The 16,241-nt window shown below is 39.9% G+C and overlaps 1 long non-coding RNA gene across 1 annotated transcript in view; it reads left to right on the top strand.

Moving 5' to 3' along the window:
• Positions 1-15,227, top strand: part of LOC309851883 — a 111,323-nt gene extending 96,096 nt beyond the window's left edge. The window contains exon 5 of the long non-coding RNA XR_014304979.1: positions 15,127-15,227. This is a non-coding gene — a long non-coding RNA (uncharacterized lncRNA). The remainder of the gene's footprint in view (positions 1-15,126) is intronic.
• The last annotated feature ends 1,014 nt before the right edge of the window (positions 15,228-16,241 follow it).

Here is a 16,241-nt window from a genome sequence, read left to right as displayed (position 1 = left end):
GGACCTGAGATTTGGACTGAAAAACACATGGACAGTAGCACTGTGACACGTAGTGGATATATCTGCTCTGTTGTTTCCATTAGGGACAGAGAAGAGATTTAGCTGGTCGAACTGACAACCAGAGGCATGCCAAGTAAGTCTTCATAGAAAGTATAAGATTGGAAAACATTTCTGATGTGGAGAACTGGTTTTGACAGGGCTTTCTGTGGAAGGAGATTATGAAAAAGTCCCTTGACGAATGTGAAAATCATCCAAGAGGTAGTCTGAAGAAGAAGTGGCAGGAGGACCAACATTTTCTTGGATGGCTGTGTATTAGGCATTGCATCTTACCACTAATAATCTTAACAAAAATTTAGGAAGCATGTCTCAATATCATGGGTGATAAAAATGAGGTTCAGGCAGCTTATATAAGCTCTGTAGGTTCATAGATCTCTGTTATTTTCAGTGTGCTAGCAGGTGCAGCAGAAACATCATCTAGCATCCAAGAGGAGAATTAAAAGAACTGAGCTGGTGGCTCAGTTAGGTTAAGTATCCAACTCTTGATCTCAGCTTAGGTCTTGATCTCCAGGTCATGACTTCAAGCCCCACACTGGGCTCCATGCTGGGTATGGAGCCTACTTTAAAAAAGAAAAGAAAAGAAAAGAAAAAAAAAAAAAAAGAACTGGGCTGGTAATGCCTACCCAACTGAATGGAGAGTGTCTCTCTTGATATGAAAAAAAGAGAAGACTAAAAGCCCATACTGGGTATCTACATTGTTTCATTCACTGCATTCACTCCTCTTTCTGTTCATTCTCCTTCCTTGACAGCACCCTACTTTCATAATGGAAAATAACCTACTCCTATTATATTTAAATTTACTGAAATTATAAATATAGAATCCTTTCCTTTGCTGTATGGAAACTTGAAGTGTTCCTCAAGGCTATTCTATCATATCCTTTCTCTAACCAACCTGATACTTAAGCTTAGTCAATCTGACTTCATCTCTTAGGACTTTAAATCTTGAGTGGATAGACATAAGGCTGAGGAATTGACTGGATTTTATTCATTCGAGTAGCATCTTGATAGTTGATAGTTCCTCTCCTGTTTCCAAAACTGTTTGTGCAGGCTTCCCACTGATTCTTTCACTTAAAGTAGTTAGAACTAGGACCCAGAAAAAGAGAATGTTAATCTAGTAGAGGAGAACAATTGAGTCTCAAATAAATTAGTAGGCTAGTAGAAGTCAAGTAAAAGAGTGTGAGGAAAGAATTCAGAAAAAGTGCTACAGCACTAATTAAAATTATATTATGATGTGTACAAGTACAACTTCCAACTGACAATTTTTTAGTTAAATAACATAGGAAATGAGAACAAGGCATTGAGAGAAGAAATATTGGGTGTAATTTTAGAGCAATGTACAAGGTTGACTATAAAGAGGAACCCTTAATGCATTAAAAGAGCTGGAGTATGGGAGCCTTCACACTAATAAATAGTGGAAAAAACTGTAGGAATGGTAGAAATAGAGATGTGTATAAACCCTATGATTTATATTTGAAAGGAGTCAAAGCTAAAGCATTCAGTGGGAGTTTCATGACTCTGGCAATAAAATGGGAAGTCATGTCATATTTAGACTTATACAGTGTTATATCTCAAAAATAAGAATGAGTTTGAGTATGCTATCAAGAAGGGAAAAGAGGGTGTTTTACAAATATAGACTTTTTTGCACACTGTAATGAAGATGGTAATGGAAAGAGATTTACAGTACATGTGGGAAAGGAGGGAAAAGGTCAGAAGTTAGCAACTTAGTTGGTAATTTCTGAAGCCAAGTATTTTTAAAAAATAGTTCATAAGAGATCAAACTGAAAGGTACTTTTTTATTCAAATTTTTAACAGACTAGAATGTACTTATCCAAAAAAAAAAAACCAAAACAAATAATAAACACGAACGTTAAGATTTATGTAACATATAGGGAATAGAATTTATGACCTATAAAATAGAAGACCTTGCTGTTCCCATCCATTTTTTTTAAAGATTTTATTTATTTATTTGAGAGAGAGGGAGAGAGCACAAGCAAGAGAGAGAGTGCGTGTGCACAAGCCGGGGGTGAAGAGGGGCAAAGGGAGAAGGACAAGCACACTACCCATTGATCAGGGAGCCCAATGCGGTGTTCTATCCCAGGACCCTGGGATCATGTCCTGGGATTATGACCTGATCTAAAGGCAGATGCTTAACCATCTGAACCACCCCAGCGGCCCCTCTCATCAATTTTTTACAGCTTAGTAAATTGACAAAAATATTTGGTGATGAAGCAAACTTTTGATAGTTGAGAAAGTAATGTTTAATTTGAGAAAAGAGTGGTCCAGAGAAGTGACGTTTCCATGCCTAAGTCACCAGAATGAATGGAGCAAATTAACTCATATTAAGAGAGATTCTGGGGGTGCCTGGGTGACGCAGTCAGTTAAGCATCTAACCACTCTTGGTTTCGGCTCAGGTTATGGTCTCAGGGTCATGAGACTGATCCCCACTTTGGGCTCTGCACTCAGCAGGTAGTCTGCCTCTCTGCCTCTCCCTCTGCCTCTCTGCATGCTTGCCCACAAGCACACACACACAGCCTCTCAAATAAATAAATCAATCTTGAAAAGAAAGTTCTAAAGGGAAATTGTGAAGGCCAAGGGTTGGAAGAATAAAAGAAACATTATTGTTTTCAAATAATAATATAGGGATGTATACATGGAAAAGTAAAAGATAGGGAAATTAGAACAGAAAGAGCAAAACTATAAAAATCAATATGACAAAACTATATATAACCCAAAAGGTAAAGTAAGAATAAGCCTGCTGGCCTGTGCAATGGCTATCGTTTCTTTCACTTGAAAAACAAATTCATGTGTCCTTATCAATATAGATGTGGTGCTAGAATGGAAAGACATGAAGGAAGGAAGTGGCATGTCATAGTTCGTCAACTTGTGAATTAAAAAGAAAAAAACCCAGAAGTGTGAATGACAGAGAAAAATATGGTGGGGAAGTGGGTCAAAGTCATAAACTCAACACTATGGATAGGAGAAGAGGTAGTAGAGTCAGAAAGATTTGAATACAAAATCTAGCTTTGCCATTAAATAGCCATGTGACCTTGGGCAAGATGCTTAACCACTATGTGAGGATGTATTGTATCCTAGTTTATAAAATGAGAAAGGAAGGGAGAATATTATATTATTCTGGTCTTACAGGGTTCTTTGTAAGAATTATATGAAAAATGTGAACGTAACACACTAGAATAGTTTTGAGCACATGAGTAAGCACTCAGGAAATGGTAGCTAGTGGAGCACCTGGGTGGCTCAGTTGTTAAGTGTCTGCCTTTGGTTCAGGTCATGATCCCAGGGTCCTGGAATGGAGCCCCACACCGGGCTCCCTGCTCAGTGGGGAGCCTGCTTCTCCCTCTCCCCCTGGTTGTGCTTGCTCTCTCTCTGTCAAATAAATAGATAAAATCTTTTTAAAAATGGAAGCTAAAAAAAACGCTAAAAAAATGGAATCTAGTATTTAAAAATATTTGATGATAATACTGGCAATGAACAAATTAATATGGGGTAGAGAAAAACAAATTAATATGGCATGGTACAGGACCTTGACTTTTGGATACAGAGCAGTTGTGGAGCACTGGGAGCTGGTTCTGCATTGTAGGTCTTCATCAGAATAACCAGTAGAATAATGAAAAGATGGAAAAAGCTTCAAGAGGGTAGTAAACTAGTAAAGAGTGCCATTCACAAGACAACAAGTCTGAGGAACCTCCAAGTCATACACTCCAGATGGAACCAAGTATTCTCACTCTAAGGTTAATTTATGGCACCTCCTCATGAAAACAAAGGCAGAGCCACAAGAGGGTAAGAGACTCCTGTAAATGGGTAATTAGGAGAGGTCAAAAAAGGTCGAGGGACAGAAGAGAAATATACCACTTCGTCCGTCTATTTTCAGCAGGAGTATCTAAACCACTCTATAGAGTGGCCTTGAGATCAAAGCCTCAGTTATCTTAAGAAAAGTAGCAACTGGCCACTCAAAGGAGATATGTATATACTTCTTCAGCTTATGCCTGAGTTAGAGACCAGATGGAATGCAACATTGGAAAGTGAATCCTGACACAATACTTTAAAAAAGATTTTATTTGTTTATTAGGGAGAAGTAGGCAGAGAACAGGCAGCAGGAGAGGGAGAAGACGACTCCCTGCCGAACAGGGAACCTGGTACAGGGCTTGATCCCAGGACTCTAGGATCATGACCTGAGCCAAAGGCAGACACGTAACCACTTGACCTCTTAACTGACTGGGCCCCTCAGTACTTTCAATAAACAAAAAGCAGAAACCGTGGAAGTAGGGAATTCACCTGCTGGCATTCTCTCTCCTTAGGTAACTGAATTACTGAATTCTGAAGTTCATGGTTAACCAGTTCAGTAGCTTTAGGTCTGAGAGGTTTCAGGTTAACAGGGAAAAAAGCCAAATATGTACATCATTCCCTTTCAGAATGAGAAAACAGGAGGGGCGCCTGGGTGGCTCAGAGGGTTAAGCCTCTGCCTTCGGCTCAGGTCATGGTCTCAGGGTCCTGGGATCGAGTCCCGCGTCGGGCTCTCTGCTCAGCGGGGAGCCTGCTTCCTCCTCCCTCTCTCTCTCTGCCTGCCTCTCCATCTACTTGTGATTTCTCTCTGTCAAATAAATAAATAAAATCTTTTTAAAAAAATGAGAAAACAGGATAAAATCAACATGAGGCCTATACAGAGCCTCTGTAACATAAATCTTAAAGAACATACCACTCAGAATACAGCTGTAAATCTCAGACAAAGCTGGCAGTACTTAGAAGTAAATGACACTCCATAAGGGGTAAAAGCAATATTGTTTTATTTAGAACAATGAAAACTTGAAAGCAGAAGGTACTCACTAACACAAACTACTCCATGTGTCATAAGGAAAATGATTTTCTGAAATAATCCCAAGGAACCATCAGCAGATAGCACCAGGCGGAATTCTCATAATTTGAAGATGAATGAAAAACAAAAAGGCAAAGTACTTCTAAGAAAGATACAGTATAAGAACGATAAGAAAGTACTATAAGAAAGGTACAGGAGAGAAACAGAATTTTGAGTGATTAGCTAAATAGGGAGTGCTTCCCCACTTACTTTAGGAGGCCAGTATAACCTTGATACCAAAAAACATGTAAAAGATTTTACAGAAAAGAATTTAAAAGCCCAAACAAATGTGAGCACATATGGTAATCATGAGTTGAATGACTCAATATTGTGACAACTTCTCCCCAGATTAATCTGTAGATGCCTTACGGTTCTGACCAGAATCCAAGCATGTATTTTTGTGGAACTGACAAGGCTCATTCAAAAATATTTGGAAATGCCAAGGGCTACAAAGAACTAAGTCTTTAAGAAGAACAAAATTGGAGGACTTACACTACCGTATATGGAGACTTATTTTAAGGCTGTAGGATTTTAAAAACACACAGTGGAACAAGGATAGACAATGAACAGAAGAGCAAATCCGGAGGCTGACCCCTGTATGACAGGCACAGTCAACTAATTCACGACAAAAGTGCCAATGCAATGCCGTGGGAAATTGCTAATTGTGTAAGTAAGCCACAGTTCTCGAATTCCTTCTCCCTTCACAGCTTTGAGTCTTGGATGGAAAAAATCCACGCATACCTTTGAAAATAGCCCCTTTACAGGCCCTCCTCAAATCATTCTGATTGAAGTGTGTCCCTGTCTCCTGCTGGGTCACTGAGAAACATGGGGCAAGTGTCACTAAAAACATATATAGTAATTTCTTTTGCATTCAGGCAGAGATGTACTTTTAACAGCTTAGCATAATGCTTTTCTATCCTCTCCTAGCTGTTTTTAGGGAAAGAAATTCAACACCTTCCCTCAATAATGTACCCATTATTGAATCTTCTCAATAACATATTCAGCATTAAACTGACCTTTGTGGATAGAAATTTATGTTTTATACACAGTGGAGATCCATCCCTCTTTCCCTTTTATACCTACCTACTACAGAGATCATAGGATGTCAGTGTTAAGAAGGGACCTTGGACACCATCAGATCCAGAGGCTTCCTAATGGGTGTTTTTGTTTATGCCCTGATACGTGTTCTAAAGCTCAAAAGAATCAATCCGGTTATTCATTTGTCTAGAGTAGAATCACATGGGTTATTCTGTTGTTTATAACATATTTAGTGGACAAAATCCTTCCAAACATACATTCAGTATGAAAAGGTTGGGGACTTGTCAACCTAGTTGAACCTCCTCCTCCTTGTAGCTCAGGGAGGTTATACCCAGTTAGCTTGTTGTATAACTTGAAATACAGCCCTGGTTTCCTCACTCCTAATTAGTCCTCTTTCCATTACACAGTCCTCCTTCTTAGGTGAAGACTTCATGCCCCAATATAGCTTTATTTTCTATGTTCTCTCAGGATAAATCTCCAAAAACCAAACTGCCAGATAAGTGTAGCCTCGCTACTCACAGTGTGGTCTGAGAACCAGCTGCATCAGTATCACCTGGGATCTTGTTAGAAATGCAGACCCTCGGCCCCATCCCACCCCCCAACCTGTGGCATCTTACCAAAATCCTCTGTTGATCCATAGACATCTTAGAATTTGAGACACTCTGGCCTGTGGGCTTGCTAATTTCAAATCTATGAATGACACATGTCAGGGGCCCATTGCCAGCATCCGGATGCAGAAGTACATGCCTGTTTTCCCCTACTTTCATCACCCACAGTAGAATTGGCTGTAAGAAGGGTCATAAGGAGGAAGAACTGTCTGAAATATATTTCTTCCCAGAACAGAAGGTTGATGCTACTTTACTATGACCCCACCTGGCACTTAAGAGTAGTTTCTCCAGTGAAATACTTTCAGCTTGCCCAGTATTGGTCATCCTCATGAATTGGGCTTCTTGAGAACCCATGTTTCTTCCACCTCATTGTCTGAAACCTGCTAATGGAAAATAGGAAATGAAAATTGACGGAGGTAGGGGTGGGGAGGGGAGAAAGCCAGCTGGACAAAGGGAAATCATCTGGAAATTAAAAACAAAGCAAAATATGAATCCAGGAGTCTGGGAGTTGAAAAGGGAAGTTTTATGTAATTCTAGCCAGTTGATGTCATCGCAGCCAGTTCTCTGACCGACTAGGGAGGCCAAGAGGCTGGGGGACATGGAGGTGGGAAGGACACAGACATTCTCCTTTGGATCTAAGGCTCAGCCTTACGTGTGCAGGATGCGGTCAGTAAGAACAAAGGGATGTGTCTGACCAAGAGCCAGGGCCATTTCCCTGCAGAGATTATTCTGCAGTCCTCAAGAGAGCTCCCCGCCCCCCTGCTAGTCGTTTTGTGGTCTCCTGAGCCCATCTGAGGCACGGTGACACCTCACAGGCTTCTAGCTCATCTGTGCTCAGGAATGGGAGGGTCGGGGCCACTGACACACACCGGTATCCTGCAGCCTATTATTTCCTGTCCATCCTGGCTCCTGTCCAAGGCCCAGCATGACAGGTGGATGAATTTCACCAGAAAGCTCAGCAATGGGCCAGTTTTCCAGGAATGCTGTTGCTAACTAGATTCACATACTGAGCCACCCCCACCACCCCAGGCTGAATGGAGAGCCCCAGCTGAATGGGAAGATTTTTTTTTTTTTTTTTTTTTTGGTGGTGGTTGTTGTTTTTTTAAAAACTTGTCTCCAGTCTGGATCCTGTGATTGTTTCAACTGGTATAAGCAACTCCCTACTTAGGCTCCAGGGTTCCAAGTGCTTCCAAATCCCTGCAAGGAACAAAAGTGATTAATTCATGTCTTTGTCCTCAAACCAATGCTCCACAATTGAGGACTGGAAGGAAATATAGCAGGTGCCATTGGGGACATGGGAATAAGGGAGCATGAGGGCCTTTGGGCTGCTTTAGCAAGAAAAGTTTCAGGGTGATATGTAGTAACCTGATTATGGAAGGAGAATGTGGGGGTAAAGCAAAAACAGATCACAGCTTTTAATGTGTTATCCAGAAATATTTAGAGAACCAAATTAAATTCAAAAGAAAGAAATTATTCCATTTGAACAGAGTTTGGAGATTGTAAAAAGTGTCTGGTCTTCCAATATACTTTTGACTATTTTTCCCCAACTAAAACTGAATTAATAGGTCAAATATTCATGCAAATGATTCTTGTTTATTGCCTCAGGCTGTGTGGTTTAAAGCAATTCCAACTCCACTGAGCACTTAATATGTGCCTCCCACTATACTGAGTGGGAAAGGAGAGGAGGAGGAATGACAAATACATTTAAGTTCTTGCCCTCCTGGGTTCCTCAAAAAATCAAAAATGGAAATCCTATATGATCCAGTAATTTTTTTTAAAGATTTTATTTATTTATTTGACAGAGAAAGAGAGGGAACACAAGTGGGGGGAGTGGAAGAGGAAGAAGCAGGCATGAGCATGGAGCCCGATGCGGGGCTCAATCCCAGGACCCCGGGATCATGACCCGAGCTGAAGGCTTAATGGGCACCTAGGTACCCCTGATCCAGTAATTCTACTACTGGATATTTACTCAAAATAAAATGAAAGCACTAGAAAAGATAGATATAGGGGTGCCTGGGTGGTGCAGTCAGTTGAGTGTCCTACTTTTGGTTTTGCCTCAGGTTGTGATCTCTGGGTCTTGAGATCAAGCCCTATGCTGGGCTCCACACTCAGTACAGAATCTGCTTGGAGTTTCTCTCTCCCTTTGCCCCTCCCCGCTGCTCTCTCTCTCTCAAATAAGTAAATAAGTCTTAAAAAAAAAAAAAAGAAAAAGAAAAAGAAAAGATATATACATATATACACCCCTATGTTTATTATAGCATTATTTACAATAGCCAAGATATGGAAGCAACCCGAGTGTCCATCAATAGATGAATGGATAAAGAGGATGTGGTATATGTGTACACACACACACACACACACACACACACACTGGAATATTACTCAGCTGTAAAAAAGAATGAGATCTTGCCATTTGTGGGAACATGGATGGACCCAGAGGATATTATGCTCAATGAAGTAAGTCAGAGACAAATACCATATGATTTTGCTTATATGTGAAATCTAAAACAACAACAACCACAATAACGAAAGCAAACAACCAGAAACAGACCCATAAATACAGAGAACAAACTGATAGTTGCTAGAAGGGAGAGGGGTGTGGGGATGGACAAAATGGGCGAAGGAGAGTAGGGGATACAGGTTTCCAGTTATGGGAAGAATAAGTCATAGTGATGAAAGGTCTGGTGTAGGGAATATAGTTTATGATGTTGTACTAGCATTGTATGGGGACAGATGGTGCCTACACTCTGGCGAACAGAGCATAATGGATAGAGTTGTCAAATCATTATGTAATTGTATATCTGAAACTAAGGTGATGTGTGTCAGCTATAGTGCACTAAAAAAGAAAAAGTTCCTTCCCTCCTAGAGCTCACAGATAAGCAAGAAAGACAGACATGCAGGCAGACAAACTATTATATTGTGTGACCAGCATTGCGATGGAGGCACGTGCCATTGCTATGGCAATACAGAGACACAGGGAAAAATACCAATGTTGGGGGAGGGAGAGTTGCACTCTTAACAATTCTGGGGATAAGTAGAGCCAGAATAGGGTAGGCCTGGTCCACCAGATCTTAAAGGCAGACAATCTACTAATGGAACTATCAGGTGGGAAAGGTACCTTTGTTTAAATAGGAAATAGATCTATAGGCGAGGGTCAGCATTTATTTTATCTTGGGCTCTCTTTGGATGCTAAGTAATGGACATCTGTTCCTGTTATGAGCCCAGGCACCAACTGAAGAGGCATTTTCAGAAGTCCTTAGAAGGTTCCCAGTAATCAGCAAGGCTTCTGGGAGAGAGCATAGATGTCCTGGAGATCTGGAAGGAAATTATTTTGGGGTAGAGATATGTATTTCAAGATCCTGGCCAACGTCTAAATGACTTAATTCTTTTGCCTTCGTGGTTAAAGACTAAGTCTATCTTCCCTATGCTATAAGCATCAGTGTAAAGGAATGAACCATAAGAGCCAACCATCCCCCACCCCAAACCACTTCCACCCTGGGGAGGGAAAGATTACTTGAATTTAAGGCTAATAAACCCTCTTGCTGCTCCTGTATACGGTTTAGACAAGCGGTTTAGACAAAGGATAAACAAAGGGATTAGGGTCTGGTGTTAGGGTCTTCGAAGAAGACTATATTTTATTTGGGAAAAGGTTTTACTTTCCTCATAAGGCTCTAGACTACATTTTTCTAAATATGAGTGTTTCTTCTTGGGGGCAAATAGGATGTGTCTGTGTGTGAACACATGTGTGTGTGCCTTTGGAGCAATTTCTTTTGGTTGAAAACTGGGCAGAAAGAAAAACTTATCCGAGTGGCACACTGATAAAGATATATTAAAAGGGACAGCACTCAGATTACCCAAGTTCACACTGAGATGTTCATTCCAGCCTTGAACTGTCTTGCCAAAGTCCCTAGCTCCCTCTTCTGCCTTCCTCTCCTCCAGGTATTTGTCTAAGGGAATAAATGAAATTTTGGAAAATTTCTATAACTTATTATGTTCTTCTAGCAATTGTGCTATTGTGTTTGGAACAGAGATGGGTGAATCCTGCCCAGTACTCCCGAAAAAGGGTGAAGGATTCTTAAACAGTTAAGATCAGTTGCAATGCAAACGATTAATACAAAAGCAAAAAGCAACACCGTGGGCGAGAAAGAGCTAATGTTAGAAGAGACAGGCTAGCTAGATAGAAGAGATTATGCTCATGAGGAGCTTCCCCTGTAAAGATTTTACGTTATTTTGATCTTTTGCTTTGTTCTATAAAAATAGTAGTATTTAACTGTAGGTTTGAAGTTGTCCTCTCCTACCTTGCAATTCTTCTTTGCTATAACAACCCTTTGGTAAATTTTAATTGAACTTTAAAGAATTCTGCAGTGGTATTATGGGAATTAGGGACTTTCCATATTTCTCTTTATTGGCCGAAATTCTTACTACAGTAAGAGTGTTGTCTTCAGCAGAACAGTAGTACAGGCATTCCTGGTGGGAGTAAACTTGAGACCCAAGATCCTTTTCAAAAAGGTAGCAGAGGGAGAGCATGCTGAAGGAGATTTAGATGTGCAGATGCAGGCAGAATTACAAAAGAAAAAAGAGAGAAGAAAAATTCTCATGACCCTGCTACCCTCAAAAATTTTTAATTCACTTGAGAAGATAAAGCATACACCCATGACTCTGATTTTCCAGTTGTGGTCATCATTTGCTCATCCTGCCTTGGCTCAACTTGATTCCCCTATTTTTGTTAATCCATTCAGTTTCCAAGACTGGAATTTGGATGCCAAGTTTGATTCTTTCCTCCTCTTTACCCTCTACAAATAATCAGTCTCAAAGTCTTATTGGTTCTGTTCTCCCAAATACTTATGCTATTTTCACCTGATACTCTTATGAAGAATGACACTGGAGAAGACGGACTGGGGAAGCTGCTGCATTTAGCAACTAGAAGACCTTTAATGACTTGTAAAGGACCGGTTTCAGCAGCCATATTATAAGGGGTTGAGCAAGTATGGGTGACGAAGAAGAGATGGCTATTGTGTCTGATAAGTACTTGGGAGTAATAATATTTAGTCTATGTTTAAACTAAAAAGTCCAAACTATGCCTTCTTTAATAATTCAAATGGACACTTTACTCTTCTTATTCCACTGTTCTATTTCATTATTTCCTTTTCTTTTAAAATTAATTTTACCTTCTGGAGAATTGGTTATAAAAATTATGGTAATGATATTTTGGGAAAATGTTAGCCTTTCTCACCAAAAGAGCCCAGGCAGCAAAATTCCACCATCTATGCAGAACTAAAAATAGAAGTTTAAAAACCTCCTGGATTTTTGCCCCCCCCCCCAATTTTTTACTTTTAAGATTTTTAATTATTTATTTGACAGAGAGGGATACAAGGAAAGAGGGAACACAAGCAGGGGGAGAGTAGGAGGGGGAAGCAGTCTTCCCGCGGAGCAGGGAGCCTGATATGGGACTCGATCCCAGGACCCTGGGATCATGACCTGAGTTGAAGGCCGACGCTTAACTGACTGAGCCACTCAGGTGGCCCCCAATTTTTTTCTTTACATTTTTTTCATACATAGAAGTATGAATACTTTTCTTGTGAATCCTAACTTTCATATATTTACAGCTTGTCTCTAGCTTCCCAGCTTGCTTTCTGCTAACTAAACCAGTTTGTATGACCTTGGCTTTTTTTCCTTGGCATTTTTATTTTAACTTAGTTTCTCTCATCATCCCACTAGTCTACAATTGCAGTGAATTTCCAAATTCAGCCAAAATATGACTTTAAAGTGTATAGAGAATCTGGCAGTTTGAGTATGTAGGTTTGAGTATTGGGTACACTGCATAATGGTTGTATGAACTTGGAGAAAAACCCAATGTCAGATCCTTAGATTCTTCACTTGTGAAATAGGAGGAAATTATTTCACCTCAGTAAATGTTAGTGCAAAGGCTGAGGTGTGAAAGTGCCTGGCTCGTAGCAGCCATTTAATAAATGTTAGTTTCTTCAGACACCTTCTCTAAAGTCCCCTACTTTTTTCTTGAGCTATAGACTTGTATTTCCAATTTCCTAGAGATATACATCTCTACACTTAAGTCTTTCTAATGGAAGTCACCCTTTTCCATCAGACTTGTCCTTCACATTTCCCTCTGTATTTTTGTTCATGATACCATCAGTCTGTCACTCAACACTCCCCCCACCCCAACTCTTGTTCCACCCTTTACTGATTCCTGGCAAAGACCATGAGATGCCTTTAAGTATCCCCAGGTGAGAGCAGAAGCACCAGAGTCTGCATTGAGGAAACAACAGGTGCAGAGAGCTGTGATCTACTTAGTGAAATTCCTTGGAGAGACTTTCTAATCCTGGCTCCCCTTCTCTCCTTCATCCTTTTTCTGGTCTGCTATGTTTGGCTCCTGATCCAGACTTAGGATCTGCTTTTATCTTTGCTATTTGAGGATCCAGCTCAGCTTTTCTGGATTGCAGATTAATGGCTAACCTCTGGAACCTCAACTATTGCAAACACTCATGGACTGCTCTCCCTTTCTCTAGTATCTTCCTGTCTAATCCAGTCATCCAAAAGGGATCACTTTAATTATCCAAACAATTCTTTTAATGGTATTACTCCTCTACAGATAAACCTCAAAATGCTTCTCCCCCCTACATCTATAGCATAAATACCAAATTACCTTGCCTGGGAAATAATGGGAGGAACTGTGTAACTTGGTTCCCACCTGTACCCTGTGTTTCTAGCCTGATCTCTGACCATTGTCCAGGATGAATTATTTGCTGTCATGCTAATTTAATTACTTATTCTCTTGAGTGTACTTAACTGTCCGAAAATTCAACCACCTTACCTTCTTATTTTGGGGAGAATCTTTCCATTACATTATTATTGGTGGGAGGTAGGGTCACACGTATCATCTCTTCCCTGCTTGCCTCCATGATATGAGCACTGACTAAGGCTTTGCCAGTCAGATGCTCCCATCCAGGACAATAAAAAGTGAGTGAGTGAGAGGAGAAGGGAGTTGGGGTAAATTGGAAGGGGAGGTGAATCATAAGAGACTATGGACTCTGAAAAACAATCTGAAGTGACGGGGGTTTGGGAGTTTGGGGTACCAGGTGGTGGGTATTATAGAGGGCACAGATTGCATGGAGCACTGGGTGTGGTGAAAAAATAATGAATACTGTTTTTCTGAAAATAAATAAATTGAAAAAAAAAAAAAGTGAGTGAGTGATGCAAACCCAGAGGAGCAGTTGGGATTCATTTACAGCTGTGGTGGTGTGGGCAGAGTCCTCTGGCAGGTGTAGTATCATCCTGGTTAGATTCTTTCTGCTAAAAAAAGCTATTGTGTTGGGGCGCCTGGGTGGCTCAGTGGGTTAAGCCTCTGCCTTCCGTTCAGGTCATGATCTCGGGGTCCTGGGATCAAGGCCGGCAGGCATAGGGCTCTCTGCTCAGCAGGGAGCCTGCTTCTCTTCCTCTCTCTCTGCCTGCCTCTCTGCCTACTTGTGATCTCTGTTTGTCAGATAAATAAATAAAATCTTAAAAAATAAAATAAAAAAATAAAAAAACTATTGTGCTTCCTGTTTCTGGGCTCTTGGGAATACATTTGCCTCTTACAATTTTCTAAACTTGATCCTTCCAGCTTTCCTATGGCTCTATAAGTCACTGGTTCTTATTCCAGCACATTCCATTGTTCTTCTCACAGACAGAGATGTTTCTGTTGCTTTCAACCCCAAGAATCCTAACTTATATCCTGAAACCTGCCTTGTTGTTTTCACCAGCATTTCTTTACTAGCCTAATTCTGTGTGCAGAATGCCTTTCTTAACTTCAGTCTGCTTTTCCATATCCAGCTCTCGCCTCCTCTTTCTTGGTTATCTTAACAGTTTCTGAGTATACCCTTTGAGCTGGATCCCAGATTAAAAATATGCAGAGGAATATATACAGTCACAAAATAGAGATAGAAGACACAGCCCCCAGCTGACTGGAGTTGTCGTGCATAGTGAAAGACAAACATATAAAGAACAATTACATTTCAAAAAGTTAGAAACCAGGATGGACGTATGTACTATGTCCATTAGGGCATGAAGGGAACAGTTCTTACTTATGGCAAGTGTCCATAGGAAGGGGCCTGCCAGGTATTTAACTGCAGGAAGGATAATACAGGCACAGAGGCAGCATGAGCAAAGGCCAGGAGGTGTGAAGGAACATGGCAGCACTGAGCCACGGCTGAAGCTCACTGTGGCCACAACATAGGATGCGAGGGGAAGGAGAGTGGTGGGGAATAAAGCTGCGGAAGTGTTTTCTATCTGACAAGTTTAGTGATGTAGGCTCCATCTTCTAGGCAACAGTCTTTAAACCTTTTCTGATTGTGCATTCCTTCCTTTAAAGTCTTATACAGTACTATGATGGATTCATATATGAGACATTAATTATGTTAATTTCATGTTTAAGTTTAAAAAGTAACAAAAAACACACTAATATTGTCTCCCCACACTGTGAAGGATTGTCTTGCTTGGCCTCAAACTGGTGTTATTAGAAGAGTTTATTAGAGGGCGAAGGAGTATTTACTTTTTTTGTAGGATAATTCTACGAGCAGCATGGAAAAAGGATGAGACCTAAATTCTTGGAGTTTTAATGTGTGTAAAACTCATCTGGATTGTTTTGAAAATAAAGAACTGGAGTCCCCAGTGAGTTAATGGAACCAAGCAATGTTTATTAACGACTACTAATATTATAAAAAGACAGCCAGGCATTTAGCGCCCCCAGATGGAAGTATTTGATACTTCACACCACCTACAAAGTCTTCCCGCCAAAACCACCAAATCTGAATCTGGTCAAGGCTTTACATTTAAATGATAATAATAATAATTATTATTATTATGACATAATTACTAATTTATATAATATAAAGTAATAGCTATTATATGATTACTAATAAATAACAAAGTACCAACAAATAAAATCTATACATTATAAAATTAATTATTATAGAACATTTTTAAATAATCGAAGAAAACTACAGGGGTCAAAGGAAACTCTACATCACAAACAACCCAAATTCTTCAACAAATAAGAAGCAAAAAGTGGAACAAGAGTATTATAGGAGGAAAAAGAGAGACAAGGGGTGTATCAACCAATTGCAATGTGGGGAAGTTTTTTGGTTTTTGATTCAAAAATTGTAGGATGGGGCACTTGGCTGGCTCAGTCAGTAGAGCATGAGACTCTTGATCTTGGAGTCATGAGTTCAATCTTCACATTCGGTGTGGAATCTACTTTAAAAAAAAAAAACAAAAAAAAAACCTGTGAGATAACATGGGAAATTTGAATGTTGATTAGATGTTCGATATAAAGGAAAATTGTTAATTTCTTAAGGTATAATAAATATATTTATATTTTTAAAAAATTCTTTATTATCTAGAGATACACACTGAAATACAGATGAAATGATATGATATCTGGTACTTATTTCAGAATAATCTGGGTTAGGGGTATTTATCAAACAAGATTGGCCATGGGTTGATAATTATTAAAGCTGGGTGATAAGTAGGTGGTAGCTTACTATATTTCTCTCTGTACTTTTAAACATGCTTGAAATTTTTCTAATAAAAAGTATTTTAAATTCAGATTCCTAGGTTTTGCCTCCTAGAGATTGTGTTGCCATAGGTATAAGGTGGATACTCAGAAATCCAGACTT

Source organism: Mustela nivalis (genome assembly GCF_964662115.1).
Source record: "Mustela nivalis genome assembly, chromosome: 17".
Classification (NCBI taxonomy): domain Eukaryota; kingdom Metazoa; phylum Chordata; class Mammalia; order Carnivora; family Mustelidae; genus Mustela; species Mustela nivalis.
The sequence above is the reverse complement of the archived record's forward strand: the minus strand, read 5'-3'. Positions and strand labels throughout refer to the sequence as shown.